Source organism: Dasypus novemcinctus, chromosome 19 (genome assembly GCF_030445035.2).
Source record: "Dasypus novemcinctus isolate mDasNov1 chromosome 19, mDasNov1.1.hap2, whole genome shotgun sequence".
NCBI classification, from domain to species: Eukaryota; Metazoa; Chordata; class Mammalia; order Cingulata; family Dasypodidae; genus Dasypus; species Dasypus novemcinctus.
This window is the reverse complement of record NC_080691.1, coordinates 45,725,819-45,746,093: the sequence shown is the minus strand read 5'-3', so window position 1 is coordinate 45,746,093 and position 20,275 is coordinate 45,725,819. Positions and strand designations below refer to the sequence as shown.

The 20,275-nt window shown below is 40.3% G+C and overlaps 1 pseudogene; it reads right to left on the bottom strand.

Moving 5' to 3' along the window:
- Positions 1 to 411: 411 nt before the first annotated feature.
- Positions 412 to 7,853, bottom strand: LOC101427286 (zinc finger protein 280A-like; annotated as a pseudogene).
- Positions 7,854 to 20,275: the final 12,422 nt, after the last annotated feature.

Here is a 20,275-nt window from a genome sequence, read left to right as displayed (position 1 = left end):
TATATATTTAATGGAAATACCAGGCAATGACAAGGAATGCTGCTCTGCTTAATACCCTAAAGGTACATCTCACAGGCATTATTTAAATGAAGGCAACAGCACATATATATTTATTTCAAATTTTAAAAACATGTAAAATTAAACTGGTGATGGGGATAGGTTCTAATAGGTGTAATATAGGAGAAACATGACTAGAGGGGAGGAGGAAGGAAATCCTGGGCTACTTCTTAAAACCAAAAACCTAAAAGTTGGGGACATTGCTAATAAGCATCTACAACCAAGGTCTACATAGCCTAGCCTAACCTGAGTCACTCATAATTCCTGCAAGTTGTGACAGAATGTAACTGTCAGAGGGTGTACTACAAGAATCTGGAAAGTCTTCTGTTCATAAACATTGTCTCTTTGGTTCTATCAGGGGGTAACCTGAGATGACTTATTGTGAGTGATGCACAAGATAACGGATACAGCATCTCTTGATCCTGATCGGACTGAAGTTTGAATAATAACCTTTGCTTCAGGCAGCAGAACTTCCATTTCCTCTGGCATTTTAAATGTTTGATGATTCATGATGATGTGCTCCATTTTCTCCTTCTAGGTAAAAACATGGAGCTGGAACTTGGAACACCAAAAGACTCTGCTGTTCCAATATCACCAAGAATGAATCACATATTTTATTGCTGTTCTGAAAATACTCAGAAAAAAGGAACACAGCAAGTTTTTGGAGTTTTCATGCCATGCCCTAAAATATTCATATCAGCAAAGATCAACAATCTGTAATTGCAAACCTGACACATGTAGGGCATCTCACCAGGCTTATGAGTGTCCTTCATGTGCTAGAAAAGAACCTGATCTGTTTTGAATGACAATTCACAGATTTTACTGAAAAAAGGAGGGTACCTCTGGGATATGTACACTTCCAATGTGACTCTGCACCTGGAAGGGAGTAGGAAAGAGCCAGTGGCAGTGTGGGCAATTGTGTGGTTTTCCCAGCTGTCATCCCTCTCCTTCTCAAGTTCCAAATTCTGTTTGATATGCTTCATAAACCTTACATTTTTTAGAACTTTCAAACAGCTGGCACACTGAAAGTTCACATGAGTCTTCTCTTCTGGCTGCACATCTCCTTTATGCTGTTCAAAGAAAGTCAGCAAGGAACATGATCATATTTCCTTCCTTGGAATTAAAAGACTTTTTGTGCTTAAATGGTCTCTTTTTGTTGGTCTTCAAAGTTATTTCCTATGTCTGGATTCATAACATCCCAATGTGCCTTGTCATTTACACATGCCAATGCAGAAAGTGCTCCAGTGTGAACATGTTTAGAGAAGGTTTGATCAATCTTTGGGAGTTTATCAGGATTCATTGCAGGAAGGATACCTGAAAATGTTTTGGAGGAATATTACTCTGCAATATCTTCACTGTATTTAGGCCTTTTGGGGTTGCCACTGTTAATATCAGAAGGGAGGTTGTTGCTTTGATTTATGAAAATGTTCTTCCTTGTCTCCTTTAGAAAGAACAGATCCAACTATATCCTGAGGACATGATGAGAGCCAATTGGAAGAATCACAAGGCATGACAGCTGGTGGGCTCCTGTTACAACCAAGTTTGGATGAATGCTCCATAACAATGGGATTGGCTGTCAATCTGGATTCAGGTTGAGAAACCTGCAAATTGACTAATGCTTTCGAAGTTGGGTCATCTTCTGTTACAGGCTTCCATGCAAGAATGCTACTATGACTCATAAAGTGTTTCCTTCTTTTAGGGCCTAAGTCTGGGGTAACTGTTCAGAAACTTTGACATAACAGCTTTCAGATGTGAGATCTCCTTATCAAAGACAACATCAGCATCTTTACTGACAGCAAAGATCACATCACTATCTTCATCTCTTTAGCATTTGGATTCTTTGCCATTCTTCATCCATGCTGCTGGCTGCTGATTTTTCTTTCACAAGAGATCTGCAATTTTATAATTGTTTTTTTTTTTTTGCTTCAACTTCCAGGGCTTTTTATCTGTAAATTGCCACCTGAGGATAACCACATGACATTAGTCAGAATTTGATAATGCAAAAATCATTCCCTTCTTTAATCATCCCCCAAATACTGAGATGCCGCTATCATCCCTGCTTTACACGTGAGGAAAACAGGCTGAAACTACTGAAGTGAAAGCTAGTTAAAGGCTGATCTAGAATTAAAAACCTAGCTGTGTCTGATTAGAGTTTCACAGCTTTGAATAACATGTTGCAGTCTCTATTCTAGAAAACACTAAATAAAATTGCTGAGGGGAATCCACAGAGGAAGGTCCACTTGTAAGGTACTAAGACCAGTTCCTAAATCAGCCTTAGCTCTCAGACTCCATGACATTACCATGCAATCCTGTATCTTTACTATCTATTTGCTGTTAATTCCACATTGACTTCTTTTGCCTTATACAAGCAATACTGTATCCCAGAACTGCCAAGTGTGAGCTATGCTGAGAGAGTGAGATGCATAGGGCACAAGATCGAAGGATGGATGTTCAACATTTCAGAGGGAAAACCTCTTAAATGCTGAATCACTGGTACCCAACTGTGTTCTAGCTAGTCAGATCCAGGTGTACCCTCTTGGAGGGTTGAGATTCCTCAACAAGCTTGTTTTCCACATTCCCCTGAAAGCCCTACTCCTCTTCTAGTGTTCCCTTTCCCATAAACCAAACTAGTTGCTCAGTTCACAATCTTTGGCCATCTTTCCCTTGAATCTGTGAAATGAAAGAAGATAAAATAGAGCTACTCTGGCTGAGAGAATTAAAATAGAATCAGGAGGTCATGCTAGAAGTTATGCTTACACAGTTCTGTCAGATTCCACACATGGCCAAAGTTTGGAAAGACTTCTGAAGCAAGAGTGTTCCTCCAAACCCCATCAAACAAACTATAAGATTAAGAACACAGTTAAGTAAACTGAAGAACAAGAGTAGTACCCCAAATATCCTTTAACCACAAGCCTCTTGCGTAATGTTTTCCTTTTTCTTCAAAAAATCTTGCCTGGAATTCTACCTTGGGCCATTATTTGGATTGCTACCTGAAATAGTCTCCCAGATTTCAATTCTAAGATTCCAAATAAATGCTTTTGTTGCCTTGCACTTACATTGTTTTTTCAAGGTTGATGGTGTCCATAAATTAAGTTTTTTAAAACATAGCTATGAAAATTGATTTACTGTTACTGCTTCAGTACTTGCACACTGTTACAACCAGGCTGTTAAAGTCCTTGCAATGCTAATATGACCCCCACAGCCTAAAATGTTTACTTTGTGGTCCTTCCCTTAGCTGTCCCTTGTCTAAGAGCAGCAGTGTGGAAGATACTGAATTTCTTAGCTCACCAGTTCCTGTAGTTGTGTATCCAGCTGATTTGGTCTGACTCATTATTTTGGAATCTGGGCCACAGGGAGGGTGAACTAGAATGTCTTTGTCTCCATGTCTCAGAGGAAATTTATCCAGTGTTCACCTGAGAAGCTGTACTACTCTCCCCTTTCTCTTGAAGGTAGTCTGAGGTCAGGGCAGAAGATCCAGCCCTTTTATAGACCAGATAATACCACCCATGACAGCTACATTTAGCTCCAATCACATTGCTTCATCATTGTACCCTGATTAGATTTGTGGCTATTGTCCAGTGGGATTCCCAAAATATTTCATCTAATCAATCTTAAGACAAAATATATGGAGGGCCACACTCCAGGCCCAAATCCCATTGCAGCATTGGGACCAGTGTTTGGTGTCTCCCTCCAGGCTCTACTGCTGTGAGCACTACCACCTTATCTCCATTTTACCAGGGTCCTGAGCTTTTAAGGTGGGCAGCAGGGTCCACACATCTGTTCAGGCAGTGCTGGAGCAGGGGTAAGGAAAATAAAAGTAAAGAAGACTTTTCAGACGCAGTTTATTACTTTTAGGTAGACTGTCTATAAATAAAGATTTACTAAAACAAAGCCATGATCATTGGATTAATCTTAATGTGTGGCTGCTTGCAAACTGCTATACCTGATAGAGTGAAATTAGTGCAAAGCAAATATGGCTTGTATCGCCTACGCTATTTACTATTTGGACCTTATTGATTCTGACTCCTAGATTAAGAGAAGCAACATAGAGATCAATTATATAAACTCACCAGTTCCTGAACTCCAAAGAACTGAAACCTGCCTGTGACCAGTCCTAGGACAGTGGTAGAGCAGGTTCTACTCCTCTGATAGATAGCTGGGTGATCTACACTTAACTCCTAATTCCCCCTTCCTTTTTTATGCAACAGCCCTTTCACTTGCTAAGGCATTTCCTCTGGTACAAGATCATAATGGAGCAGCAAGGGGGCCTCTCACTGTCTCCTTGCCCTCACCCACCAGACTTCCCCATCCCCTCCTCCACCTTCTAGATTGAATCTTGGCATTTCCTTCAAACTCCTTTTCTGTCCTTATACTCAGCTCCTGAGGCAAGGAAGGCCTCAGGTTTCCCATGACAGGCGAGAAATGAGTGTATTCGCTCCTTCAGTATGTGCCAGTCACAGAATTAAAACAGATGACCACTTGCAAAATAAAATGCCCTCATGTGCCATAAATGGATATAATTTTAAAACATTTTTCCTTGTTAATGTGACAATGAATTTCAAGGTTTATAAAAAATATACAACAGAGCATTCTGAGCTTGAATGGAGATGGGATAGGGGTCTGTGAGCAAATTTCAAGTAGTCAAAGGCTTTTAACATAAAGAAACAGGATGATATCCTGTGAGGAGCTTTACACAATAGAAAGTGCTAAACCAACCTGCCTTACCCCACCTGAGCCTTCCTGCCTTCTTGCTCCCTCCTCATACTTTGCCGTTATAGCTCAGCTATTTTGCCCTCCTTGCTTTAGGACCTTTGCACCTTAGATCCTTGTTTCTGGGGTTTTCTTTATCCAGACATCTTTTTTGCTCCTTCCTTCCCTTACTTAAAGATTCTATGGCAAAGCTGCTTCCCAATGAAGTCCACCTTGATCACCCTCCTTAAAAGTGCCTCTTTAAACCACTTTACAGTCCCCTGTCCAACTTGCACAGCTAATTTTCTTCTTTGGCATTCCATCTACCCTCTTTCTCTTCTAACATAATGTTGTTAATTACTAATAATGATGGATGTAGGATGACCAAATACCTGAAAGTAACTTGTTTCTCTTCTGGTTGCTAGGATACAATAGTAAGAATTATTTGTAAATTAGAAGATAATGAGATACAACCCTTTCTCAGTGCCAAATTCCAGTTCTTATGGTGGAGAATATCCTGTTTAAGCAATGAAGCATAAAAACCAGCTTCAACCAGTTGGCTGGACTTACCCAGAAGAAGCTGCTTGCTGTTCTCACTTCAACTTGCTTAATTAACAGTAAAATTTCCACCCAGGGGTGGAGTTATCAGCCCCTTTTTTGATCATGCAATGTATGTACAAGCATGATTTCATGAACATATTAATCATACAACTTTATGTCTATATACATAAAAGGTAAAGCATAATCAAAACAAATGCTGAGTAGTAACTTAGCATAGTAGCATTAGTAACTAAGGTATTTAAGCAAGAGTAAAACTGCAGCATGGGGATTTGGGTCTGAGTTGCTTTAGACTGACCTTAGCTCCTGTCTGTAGACATAATAAATGTAAATTCTGCTTAACTCTTGTGTTAAACTTTTTTATTTCTCTAAGTCTCTGGTTTTCCCCAAAGGCCCAGCTTTCAGGACTAACAATAATTACTTGATTATTTAAATTTCTCATTCTAATAAAAAGTAATTACTAATTAATTATGATTATTGTGTGCCTCCCTTGATAGAACATAATCCTTTTGAAGAGAACAATTTTTTGTCTATTTCATTCTCTAACATATCCCATTTACTGAGAACACAGAAAGTGTTCAAGAATATTGTTAACAAAACAATATGTATTTGTATGGACAGAGAATGAGATTAGGTGTCAGAATAAAATCCTGAGAGTGGATCAGAGCATTCAAACTGAGAAATTAGGTACATCCCTCTGTACTTTGTGATTCTCTGAGGTTTGCATCGTCACTCATTAGTAATGAAGGGGTAAAAGTTGGAAGTGGAGATGTACAGTCAAGAAATGCCCCCCAAAACTCCTTACACAGCTGTGTTTCAAGCAGCAATCAGGTTTGGCCACTCTTCATAGCTAATCTTCATTCCTGCTAATTTCCAGAAGCTGCATCCTTCTGAGAATTCTCGGGAATACCAGATTTGGAAGGTATTGGAAATGATAGTGTTTGCATGTGGTAAAAGTGATGTAGAGTGTTCTGAAACAACTGGAAACACCTTAGAGTGACTTCATCTCATTACCTGTTTTTGCTCAGTTTAATTCATTATTATGGGGTACTTGTAGGATTACAAAAGAATCATGCAACAAGTACAGAGGTTCCATATACCTCCTTCACCCAGACGATTTTCCTGATAATTAATATTTTGCATTCATGTGATACGTTTGTTACAATTTATTGAATATATTATTGTAATTATGCTGTGTACAAAATCCACAGTTTACGTTCACATTCACTCTTTGTGTTGCAAAGGCAATAGCTTTTGTTTCCTTGTTTGTTTTGAAGAATTGTATTGTGATTATATGTATGCAACCAAGGCCTGGATTGCCTAGCCTAACCTGAGTTGTTCATAATTCCTGTATGTTGTCACAGAATGTAATTGTCAGTTGGAATGCTAGCTTGCAAGAGTCTGGAACAACTTCTCTTCATAAACATTGTCTCTCTGGTCTAGCAAGGGACAAACTAGGATCACTTATTGTGAGTGATGCTCACCATAATGGATGCTGCATCTCTTGATCCTGGTTTAACCGAAGTTTGAATAATAACCTTTGTTTCAGGCAGCAACCCCTCCAGTTGCTCAGGCATTTTAAATAATGATTCATGCACGATGATGTGTTCCATTTTCTCCTTCAAAGTAAAAAACTGGAGGCAGCACTTGGAACACCAAAAGACTCTATTGTTTCAGTGTCACCAAGAATGAGTCACATATGATATTGCCGTTTTGAAAATATTCAGATGGAAAGGACACAGCAAGTTTTTGGGCTTTACATGGCATGCCCTAAAATGCATTTCCACATCAGCAAAAATGGATGATCTGTAATTGCAAACCTGGCACATGTAGGCCATCTCACCAGGCTTATGAGTATACTTCATGTGTTGTAAGAAAACCTGATCGGTTTCAAATGACAATTCACAGATTTTACTAACAAAGGAAGGTATTCTGGGATGTGTATACTTTCTTTTTCTTTAAGATACTTAGATTACATAAATGTTCCATACAAAATAGAGGGGATTCCCATATGCCCCACACCCTACACCTCTCATATTTTCCCACATTAACAACATTCTTCATTAGTGTGGTACATTTGTTACAAATCCGAGCCCCAAAAATGCCCCCATATTACACCTGTTTTCCCTCCCCCTGCCCTCAGAATCCCCAGTGGCCATTGCCTCTATAATCAATGATATAAGTTCGTACATTGCTAGAATCACAGTAAGTCTATCATAGAACACCAGTAAGCCTACTTACATAGTAAAGCAGACATACATATGTACATACAATGTAAAGTAGACATACAATGTACATAGTTCATTCCCCAATCCTGAGGATTCTGTGTACACTTTCAGTGTGACTCTGCAGATGCAAAAGAATGTTTCCGATGTTTTGGATTTGAGCCTGGGGTAACTAATCAGCATCTTTAACATGATGACCTTCGTACATGAGATCTCCTTATCAAAGACAAAGTCGGCATCTCCATTGATATGTTCCACACCAACAAAGACCATGTCACCATCTTCATCTCCTTGCCATTTCAATCCTTTGCCATTCTTTGCCATTCTTCATCCATGTTGCTGGCTCCTGATCTTCTCACACAAGAGGTCTGCCATTTTACAATTTTTTTTTTTGCTTGAAACCACTGGTCCCTTCAACTTCCAGGGCTTTCTATCTGTAAATTGCCACCTAAGGACAGCCACATGACATTAGTCAGAATTTATTTGATATAACAAAAACCATTCCCTTGTTTAATCCTCCCCTAAACACTGAGATGACTACCACTATGCCTCTTTTATATGCGTGGAATTCAGGATGAAACTACTGAAGTGACAGCTAGTTAAATGCTGACCCGGAACTAAAAATCTAACTGTGTCTGATTAGAGTTTCAGAGCTTTGAATTGCCATCTCTGTTCTAGACAACACTAGATAAAATTGCTGAGGGAAATCCACACAGGAAGGTCCACTTTTAAGTTACTAAGACCAGTTCCTAAAACAGCATTAGCTCTCAGACTCCCTGACATTCCCATGCAGTCCCATATCTTTACTATGTTTTGCTGCTAATTCCAAATTGACTTCTGCTATACACAAGTCATACTGTGCACCAGGATTGCCAGGTGGGAACTATGGTGAGTGAGTGAGGAACCTAGGGCACAGGATTGAAGGATGGATGTTCAAAATCTCAGAGAGAATGTCTCTTAAATGCTGTGTCAATGGTACCCTACAGTCTTCCTCCTGGTCCCAGAACCAGGTGGACCCTCTTGGAGGGTTGAATTTCCTCAGCAAGTTTATTGTCCACATTCCACCTAAAGCCCTGTTCCTCTTGTAGTGTTCCCTTTCCCATAAATCAATCCAGTTGTTCAGTTCACAAACTGGCCATCTTTTCATCGAAACTATTTAATGAAAGAATATAAGATAAAACTACTTTGGCTGAAAGAATGAAAATTGAGTCAAGAGGTCATGCTAGAAGTTACTCTTAAACAGTTCTCTGCAAGATTTCACACATGGCCGAAGTGCAAAAAACCTGAAGCAAGAATGTTCCTCCAAACCCCTTGCCATGTGGACACCATAAAACAAACTATAAGATTAAGGACTCAGTTAAAAATGCAATGGTGGTAAACCAAATATCCTTCAACCACAAGCTTCTTATGTAATCTTTTTCTTTTCCTTTAAAAAACTTACATGGAATTCCACCTTAGGACTTGATTTACGTTGCTACTTGACTATATTCTCCAATAATTCAATTCTAAGACCCTAAATAAATAAATATCCTTGTTGTCTTGCACTTAGATTGTTTTTACAAAGTTGATGGTGTCCATAAATCAGGTTTTTTAGAACATAGCTATGAAATTCAATTTATTGTTAGTGTTTCAGTGCTTGCACACTATTACACTTAGGCTGTGTTAAAGTCCTTGTAATGCTAGTAAGATTCCCATAATCTAAAATGTTTACTCTGTGGCCCTTGCCTGACCTGACCTTTGCTCTAAAAGCAGCAAAGTGAAGGATACCAAATTTCTTAGCCCACCAGTTGTCCAGCTGATTTGGCATGGTGCAATATTTTGCAATCTGGAACACAGAGAAGGTGAACTGAGTGTCTTTGCATCCACATCGCAGAGAAATTTCTCCAGAATTCACCTGAGAGTCTTCTGTGTCTGAACAACTCTCCCCTTGCTCTCCCAAAGATGGTCGTGGTCAGGACATCAGGTCAAGATTCAACCCTTTTGTAGCCTAGATAATCCCACCTATGACCATGACTTTCAGTTCCAAGTACATTCCTTCACCATTTACCTTGATTAGATTTGTGGTCATTGTCTAGTGGGATTGCCAAAATATTTCATCTACTCAATCTGAAGACAGAATATATGGAGGGCCACACTCCAGGTCCAGAGCCCATTGCCAGATTGGAGCCAGTAGTGGGCATTTCCCTGCACTCCCTACCTCCCTGAACCCCACTACCTTATCTTCATTTTATCAGTGTCCTAAGCTGTTGGGGGTGGGCAGCAGTATCCATACATCTGTTCATACTGGAACAGGGGTAAGAAAAATAAAAGGGAAGAAGATTTTCCAGATGCAGCTTATCATTTCTAGGTAGATATTGTCTATAAATAAAGATTTATTAGAATGAACCCATGATCATTGGATTACAGTTAATGTCTTAGCTACTTTCAATCTGTCAAATCTGAAAGAGTAAAATTAGTGCAGGTTAGTATGGTGCACATAGCCTAAACTGTGTGGTCCTTTCTGATTCTGACACTTGGATTAAGAGCAACTTGGAGAAGACTGATTATATAAGCTCACCAGTTCCTGAACTCCAAAGAATTGAAACCTGCCTGTGACCAGTCCTACGACAGTGGTAGAGTAGATTCAACTCCTCTGATGGATGTGTGGGTGGTCCACACTTAACCCGTGATCCCCCCCTGCATTTTTAAAGCAGCATCTCACTCCCTTTCTAAGGCAGTTCCCCTGCTACAAGATCATAATGAAGCTGCAAGGGGGCCTCTCACTGTCTTCTTGCCATCCATCACCAGACCTTGCCAATCCCATCTCCCAGTTTCTAGACTGAATCTTGGGATTACCCTCAACCCCCCTTACTGTCCTTAAATTCAGCTCCTGAGGGAAGGAAGGCCTTCAAGTTTCTCATGATAGGCAAGAAATGACTATATCCATTCCTTCAATGCACATGAGTCACAGAATTAAAACAGATAACCACTATAAAATCAAATGTTCTAAAGTTTCATAACTTTACAAAATTTTAAAAACATTTTTCTTTGTTAATGTGACAAGTGAAGTCCAAGGTTTATAAAAATATACAACAGCATTCTGTGCCTAATAGGGCATGGGAGAGGAGTGTGTGAGCAAATTACAAGTAGCCAAAGGAATTTAACATAAAGAAACAGGATGAAATCCTGTGAGGAACTTTAAACAATAGAAAGTGCTAAACCAACCTGCCTTACCCCACCTGAACCTTCCTGCCTTCTTGCTCCCTCCTCATACTTTGCCCTTGCAACTCAGCCTTTCTATTTTGCTTTCCTTGTTTTAGGAACTTTGCATCTTTGATCCTTGTTTCTGGAGTTTCCTTTATCCAGACATCCTCTTTGCTCTTTCCTTCCTTTACTTAAAGACTCTATGGCAAAACTGCCTCTCAGTGAAGTCTACCTAGACCACCCTACTTTAAAGAGCCACTTCAAACCACTTTCTAGTCCCCTGTCCAATTTGGCTGGCTACATTCTTTGGCATTTCATCAGCTCTCTTCCTTTTCTAATAAATGATGTTGTTAATTACTAATAATTTCTTGATTATTTAAGTTCCTCATTCTAATAAAAAACAATTACTAATTGTTTATGTTTATTATGAGCCTTCATTGATAGAACATAATACTTATAAAGGGAGCAATTTTTTGTCCATATCCCAAATACCTAGGCTAGAGCAAGCATTCCACAACATTGTTAACCAAGCAATATAAATCTGGATAGACTGAGAATTAGATGAGGCATCTAATCCTAATGGAAATCCTGAGTGGGTCAGAGCATTCAAACTGGGAAATTAGCTGCTCCTTCTGTACCTTTTGACTCTCTCAGGTGTGTTGTGTGTATTGTCTGTAACATCAGACGCAAGTAGAGGAACGTCTCCCACCTGAGGTCGTTGCTTATTAATAATGAAGGGGTCAAAGTTGGAAATAGAACAGCTCAGTCAAGACATGCCCCCCAAAACTCCTTACACAGTTGTGCTTCAGGCATTGAACAGGTTTGGCCATTCTCCATAACTGATCTTCACTTCTGCTTCTTTCCAGAAGCTGCATCCTTCTGAGAAGTTTCCAGGAAATATCTGCTGTGGAAGGTGTTGGAAATGATGCTGTTTGTATGTGGTCAAAGTGATATTGAGTGTGCAGAAACAGCTGGAAATATCTCAGTGTGACTCCTTCATTTCATGGCCTGTTGGTCAATTAAATCCATTTTTTAAGGAGCATTTGTATGATTACAGAAGAATCATACAAAAAGTACAGAGTTCCCATATACCTCCCTCACCCATACAATTTTCCTGATAATTAATATTTTGCAATTGTTTCCTATATTTCTTACAATTGATTAACTATATTATTATAATTATTTATGAAATAAATCCATAGTTTGCATTTGAATTCACTCTTTGTGTTGCAAGGGCAATAGTGTTTTTACTTGTTTGTTTTAAATTTTTTGTTATGATTATGTGTATGTAACAAATTTCCCATATGACATCTTTGAAGAATACAATTCAATGGTGTGAAATACATGCACAAGGCTGTACCACCATCAAAACCATCTATGAAGAAAACCTTACCAACACCCCAAACAGAAAGGACTCTATACCACATAAGCATTAACTCTCCTTTCTCTACACTATCTCTGCCCACGGTAAACTATTTTAATGGTTTGAGTCTTTTGTCGACACGAGAAAATTTTGTTCTTTATGTAACCCATTCATGTGCTTGTAAACCTATTCTATGTGGGAACTTTGGTAAAATTCTGTCCTGTTGAGGGACATTTTGGTTAGATCACTTTTAATTGGATAGCTCCACTCAAGGGCCTTGGATCAGATTGTGAAACCCAGAGTGGGTCTTAATGCTTTTCCTTGAGTCCTATATAAATGAAGGAGAAGAGGGAGACAAAGAGGACTACTATTTTATCCTGCCATGGGTAAATACAGAGAATTTGCCAGGAAGCCCATCAAGGGAAAATCAACAAATAAAACTGGGCCATATTCATTTAATGGAAACCTACCAGGCAATGAAAAAGAATGTGTCACTGGTATACATCCAAAAGATACATATCACTGTTATTATTTAAAAGGCCACAAAGGCACGTGTTAGATTGTAAATGCTGACCCTTAGCTCAAAACATGCTCCAATCTGGCCCTGTCGACCCTGAGCTCAAGATACACTCCATTCCACCCCTGCTCCGTTCCTCCCTTGCAGAGGGATAAAGTAGTTCTCAGAACAAAAGTTCCCAAAATGTTACTCCCTACTCTGGGAAATGCAAACCTAGTACTTTACCATCGCATATCTTCATATCCTCCACCAACCCCACCCAAATCTACCTGTCCAAATAGGTAGCCCCCTGTGCAGTCAGGGTACTGAAGTCTTTCACTTCAGGCTCCCACCTTGTAGGTGATCTAATAAACTTTCCCTGTCTGAATTTTGGTCTGTCTCCAAGCCTTATTGAACTGAACCTAACAGCAAGTAAATATTTTATGATTTTTATCTATTGAAACCTAAAAAAAAAAAGGGGGTACAATTAAACAATGGGGATTAGGATAGGTTTTCATAGGTATAACATAGGAAAAAGGTGACTAAAGGAGAGGGAAAAGGAAACTTTGGGCTATTTCTTAAAACCAGAATCCTAAATAGTGATGCCATTGCTTCTGGGCTTCTACAACAAAGGTCTAGATTGCCTAGCATAAATTGAGTCACTCATAATTCATCTAAGTGGGCACAGAATGTAATTGACAGCCAGAATGCTGCAGCAAGACTCTGGAAGTCTTCTCTTCATAAACATTGTCTCATTCTAGCAGGAGACAAACATGGATCACTTATTGTGAGTGATGCTCACAATAATGGATGCTACATCTCTTGATACTGGTTGAACTGAAGTTTGAATAATAACGTTTTTTTCAGGCAGCAACTCTTCCAGTTGCTCTGGATGTATCAGTTTGATATGGCTATGAATTCCAGAAATAGATGTTGGATTATGTTTGTAATCTGGTCTGTACCTCAGCATGACTGAGTTATGACTGGGGCTTTGATTGGGCCATGTCATTAGGGCATTGAGTCTCCACCCACCAAGGGATTCACAGATAAAAGGCATGGCAAAGGACAGAGTTGAGGGTTCTTAATGTTGGAGTTTTAATGTTGAGTTTGATGCTGAAGTCTAAAGCTGGAGCCCTGGGAAGTAAGCACACAGAGGAAAGAGAAACAAGCCCTGGGAAGGAAGGAAACTTGAACCCAGAGAGAAGCAAGACCTTGGAAGGGAGGAACCTAGGAAGCCTGGACCCTCACAGCCATCAGCAGCCATCTTGCTCCAATGCATGAAAATAGACTTTGGTGAGGAAGTAACTTATGCCTTATGGCCTGGTATCTGTAGCTCCTACCCCAAATAAATACTCTTTACAAAAACCAATAAATTTCTGTATTTTGCACCAGCAACACTTTGGCTGACTAACACACTGGCATTTTAAATATTTGATGATTCATGGTGACATGCTCCATTTTCTCCTTGAAGTAAAAAACTGGAGCCAGCACTTGGAAATCAAAAGACTCTGTTGTTCCAATGTCACCAAGAATGAGTCACATATGATATTGATATTTTGAAATTTTTCAGACAAAAGAGACACATCAAGTTTTTTAAGTTTTCATGGCCTGATGCATTTCCACATCAGCAAAGACCAATATCTGTAATTGCAAACCTGGCATATGGAGGCCATCTCACCAGGCTTATGAGTGCCCTTCATGTGTTCTAAGAGCACCTCATCTTTTTAGAATGATAATTCCCAGATTTTACAAACAGAGGATGGTTCCTCCTGGATGTGTACACTTTTATGTGACTCTGCAGCTGCAAGAGAGTGGGAAAGATCTGGTGGCAGTGCTGGCAGGTGGTATGAATTTCTCAGCTGTCACCCCTCTCCTTCTCAAACTCCAAATGCTATTTCATGAACTTCATAAGTGTCACATATTTTCACATCTAGCATATATAGTGTTTGCCTGAGTCTTCTCATCTGGCTACATGTCTCCTTCATGTTGTCCATAGAAGTCACCAAGGAACATGATCATATTTCCTTCCTTGGAATTAAAGTCTTGCTCTGACATTTTGTGCTTAAAATGTCTCTTTTTGATGGTCTTCAAGGTTATTTGCTATGACTGGGTTCATAAAATCCCAATGTCATTTGGACATGCCGATGGAGACAGTGCTCCATTGTGAACATGGTTAAATGAGGTTGGATCAGTCTTTGGGTGTTTACCAGGCTCATTCTAGGAAAGATACCTGGAAGAGTATCTGAGGGACATTCCTCTGTGATTTCTTCACCAAGTTTAGGCCATTTGGGGTTGCCACTGTTGCCATCAGAAGGCAGATGTTGCTTTGAATTACAAGGGCTTTCCTCTTGGCATCCTACAGGAAGAGCAGCTCCAAATGGATGCTGAGGACATGCTGAGAGTCACTTGGAAAAATCATGAGACATGCGGTGGTAGGCTTCTGTTACAGCCAGGTATGGAACTTAATTAAAATAACAAAAATCATTCCCTTTTTAATCCTCCTCCAAACACTAAGATGACTACCATCATCACAGCTTTACACATAAGGAACATAGGCTGTACCATTGAAGTAATAGCTAGTTAAAGGCTGGGGTTAAAAACCTGGCTGTGTGAGCAGAGGTACCTCAACAATTAGGTGCCTCCTTCTCACATGGGAGGTCCCAGGTTTGGTTCCTCCTAAAAAGAAGACAAGCATGCAATGAACAGACACAATGAGCAGACAGTGAGCAGAAACACTGGGGGATGGGGTGGTGGTGGGGACAGAATAAAATAAATCCACCCCCCCAAAAAACATAGCTGTGTCTAATTAGAGCTTCAGAGCTTTGAATAACATACGGCAGTCTCTGTCCTAGAACACTCAATAAAATTGCTGAGGAGAACCACCAAAGGTCCACTTGTAAGGTATTAACCAGTTCTTAGAACAGCATTATCTCAGACTCCCTGACCTTCCCATGCAGTCCCATATCTTTACTATCTATTTGCTACAAATTCCAAATTGACTTCTCTTGCCATACACAAGCCATAATGTGCCCCAGAATTGCTGGGCAAGAACTAGGGTGAAAGTGATGATATCTCCTAAAATGATCTCCTCTTGGAGTGTTCCCTCTCCCATAAACCCATCCAGTTGCTCAGTTCACAAATTTTGGCCATCTTTCCTCAAAACTGTTAAATGAAAGAAGAAAAAATAGTGCTACTCTGGCTAAGAGAACTAAAATTGCGTCAGGAGGTCATGCCAGAGCTCTTCTTACACTGTTCTCTGTCAGATCCTACACATGGCCAAAGTTTGGAAAGCCTGAAGCAACAATGTTCCTCTAGATCCCATGCCATGTGGACACCATAAAACAAACTACAAGATTGGGAACTGTTAAGTAAACCAAAGGACAAGAGTAGTATCCCAAATATCCTCTAACCACAAGCCTTTTGTATAATCTTTTTATTTTCCTTTAAAAAAACCTTGAGTGGAATTCCACATCAGGACATTATTTGGATTGGTACCTGAATATGTTCTCCTTGAATTCAATTCTAAGGTCCTAAATAAATACTTTTGTTGCCTTACAGTTTGGTTTGTTTTTTCCAGGTTGACAAAGCACATAACAAGTTTTGTTAGAAGATAGCCATGATAACTAGTTTACTGTTATTGTTGTGGGTGCTTGCAAACTGTTACACCCAGTCTGCATTAAAGTCCTTGCAATGCTAGTATGACACCCATAGCCTAAAATGTTTTCTATGTGACCCTTCCCTTGGCTGACCCTTGGTCTAAGAACAACAATGTGGAGGATATGAATTTCTTAGCCCACCAGTTCCTGTAATTGTGTTTACAGCTGATTTGGTGTGGCTCAATATTTTGCAAGCTGGGCCACATGGAGGGTGACCTAGAGTTTCTTTGCATCCATGTTACAGAGAAATTTCTCCAGAGTTCACCTGAGACAATTCTGTGACTGAAAGAAAGTGCAGCCTGCCCAGCAATGGTGCCACACACACAGAGAACTGACACAGCAAGATGACACAACAAAAAGAAACACAGATTCCCATGCTGCTGACAACAACAGAAGAGGACAAAGAAGACACAGCAAATAGACACAGAGAACAGACAACCGGGGGGGGGGGGGGCGGGGAGGGGAGAGAAATAAATAAATAAATAAATCTTTAAAAAGAGAATAGAAAGAAAAAAGATCCAACACTTTTATAGCCCAGATAATGCCACCTATGACAACTACTTTCAGTTCCACACACATTCCTTCACCATTGTACCCTGACTAGATTTGTGGTTGTTATCCAGCGGGATTGCCAAAACATTTCATCTAATCAACCTGAAGACAGAATATATGGAGGGCCACACTCCAGGCCCAGAGCCCGTTGCAGGATTGAGGCCAGTGGTGGGCATCTCACACCACTCCCTACTGCCTGAACTCCACCACCTTATCTCCATTTTATCAAGGTCCAAGTCATTGGGGTGGTCAGCAGTGTATACACATCAGTTCAGACTGTACTGGAACAGGGGTAAGGAAAGTAAAAGGGAAGAAGACTTTCCAGATGCAGTTTATCATTTCTAGGTAGTGTCTATAAATAAAATTATTAGAACAAAGCCATGATCATTGGATTACGATTAATGTCTTGGCTGCTTTCAATCTGCCAAACCTGATAGAGTGAAATTAGTGCAAGTTTAGTATGGTGCACATAGCCAATGCTACTATTTGGCCCTTTCTGATTCTGACTCCTCGATTAAGAGATGCAACAGTGCAGAGATCAATGATATAAACTCACCAGTTCCTGAGCTACAAAGAACTAAAACCTGCTTGTGACCAGTCCTGGAACAGTGGGAGGGCAGCTTCAACTCCTCTGATGGATAGCTGGATGGTCTGCACTTAACCCTGGATTCCCCCCTGCATTTTTAATGCAGCAGCCCACTCACTTCCTAAAGTTTTTCCCCTGGTAAAGATCATAATGTAGTTACAAGGGGGCCTCTCACTGTCACCTTGCCTTCCCCACCAGACATTCCCCATCCCCTCCTCACCTTCTAGAATGAATCTTGGGATTTCCCTCAACCTCCTTTATTGTCCTTACAATCAACTCCTGAGGGAAGTGACATCTTCAAGCATCCCATGACAGGAAAGAAATGAGTGTATTGACTCCTTCAATACACATGAGTCACAGAATTAAAACAAAAATCCACTTGCAAAATAAAATGTCCTGAAGTGCCATAACTTTATATAATTTTAAATACATTTTTATGTGTAAATGTGACATTTGTGGTCCAAGTTGTATAAAAATATACAACAGACGTTCTGAGCTTGACTGGCAATAGGATAGGGGTGTGTGAGCAATTTTCAAATAGCTAAAGCATTTACCTTAAAGAAACAGGATGAAATACTGTGATGAGTTTTAGATAATAGAAAGTCCTAAACCAGCTATTTCTATTCCTCCATGAACCTTCCATTTTCCCAGCTCCATTATTCTACTTTGCCTTTTGCAATTCATCCATTTTGACTTTCTTGCATTATGACCTTTGCACCTTTGATCTTTGTTTCTGGAATTTTCTTCACCCAGGCATCCTCTTGGCTCTTGACTTCCTTCAAGAATTTATTACATGCAAAGTGGATTTGGCTCAACTAATAGGGCATTCACCTACCACATGGGAGGTCCAAGGTTCAAACCCAGGGCTTCCTGACCCATGTGGTGAGCTGATCCACGCACAGTGCTGATGCATGCAAGGAGTGCTGTGCCACGCAGGGGTGTCCCCCACATAGGGCAGTCCCACATGCAAGGAGTGCACCCCATAAGGAGAGCCATCCCATGTGAAAAAAGTGTAGCCTGCCCAGGAGTGGCACCGCATACATGGAGAGCTGACACAGCAAGATGACACAAGAAAAAGAGACAAAAGATTCCTGGTGCTGCTGACAAGAATACAAGCAGACACAGAAGAACAAACAGCAAATGGACACAGAGAGCAGACAACTGGGGGGTAAGGGGAGAAAAATAAATAAAAAATAAATCTTAAAAAAAAAAATTTATGACAAAGCTACTTCCCAATGAAGCTCACCCTGATCACCCTACTTAAAAGTGCCACTTTTTGGGAAGCAGATGTGGCTCAACTGAGAGCGTCTGCCTACCACATGGGAAGTCCAGGGTTCAAACCCAGGGCCTCCTGACCCATGTGGTGAGCTGGCCCATGTGCAGTGCTGATATATGCAAGAAGTGCCATGCCACGCAGGGGTGTCCCCCACGTAAGGGAGTCCCACATGCAAGGAGTATGCCCCATAAGGAGAGCTGCCCTGTGTGAAAAAAGTGTAGCCTGCCCAGGAGTGGCACAGCACACACAGAGTGCTGGCGCAGCAAGATGACACAACAAAAAAGAGACACAGTTTCCCAGTGCCACTGACAAGAATACAAGTGGACACAGAAGAATACACAGCAAATGGACACAGAGAGCAGACAACTGGGGGGGCAGGAAGGGGAGAGAAATAAAAAAGTAAATAAATCTTTAAAAAAAAAAAGTGCCACTTTCCACCACTTTAAAATCCTCTCTTACCCTACTTCATTACTTTTTTGGTGTTCCCTAGTTCTCATTCCCTTCTAATAGACTATGCAATTAATTACTAATAATTAACTAATTTTTTACAGCCCTTCTTCTAATAAAAACTATTACCAACTGCCTCCCTTGATATAAAGTAATCTTTTTGAAGGGAACATTTTTTGTCTATTTCATTCACTAACATATTCCAAGTACCAAGACTATAGAGATCATTAAAGAACGGTTGTTAAGCAAACAATATATATATGGATAGATCGAAAAATAGATTAGGCAGAAGAGTTTAAAGCCTGACAATGGATCATTGCATTCAAACTCAGAAATGAGCCATGTCTTTCTATTCTTTGCCATTTACTGAGGTATGTGGTATGTGATATCTGTCAACTTGGAGCCAAGTGAGGCAGGTCTCCCACCTAATATCATTGTTCATTAATAATCAAAGGGTCACACTATTAAAGCAGAACTGAGCAGTTGAGACCTGCCCACCAAATCTCCTTTATAGGGTTATGCTTCAGAGGGCAAAGAGGTTTGGCCGTTCTCCATATCTGGTATTCTTACCTATTTATTTTGAAGATTTATTTTCATGAGAAGATTTGAGGAAATATCCACTTTGGAAGATGGTGGAAATTATGGTGTTTGCAAGTGGTTAAGGTGATGCTGAGTGTCCAGAAACAGCTGGAAACATCTTAGAGTGCCTCCATCATCTCACTATCTGTTGTTGCTTCATTTTTGTTTGTTTTGTGTTTTTTTAAGACTTATTTTTTATTTCTCTCCCCTTCCTCCCCTCCCACCCCATTGTCTGTTCTCTGTGTCCATTCACTGTGTATTCTTCTGTGCCCGCTTGCATTCTTGTCAGCAGCACTGGGAATCTGTGTCTCTTTTTATTGCATCATCTTGCTTCATTGGCTCTCCATGTGTACAGCGCCACTCCTGGGCAGGCTGTGTTTTTTTTCCCATGGTGTGGCTCTCCTAATGGGGTGCACTCCTTGCACGTGGGGCTCCCCTAGACAGGGGACACTGCATGGCACAGCACTCCTTGCGCACATCAGCACTGTGCATGGGCCAGCTCACCACATGGCCTCCCATATGGTAGGCGGATGCTCTATCAGTTGAACCACATCCGCTTCCTTGTTGTTTAGTTTTAATCCATTTTTTAAGGAGTAGTTGTAGGTTTA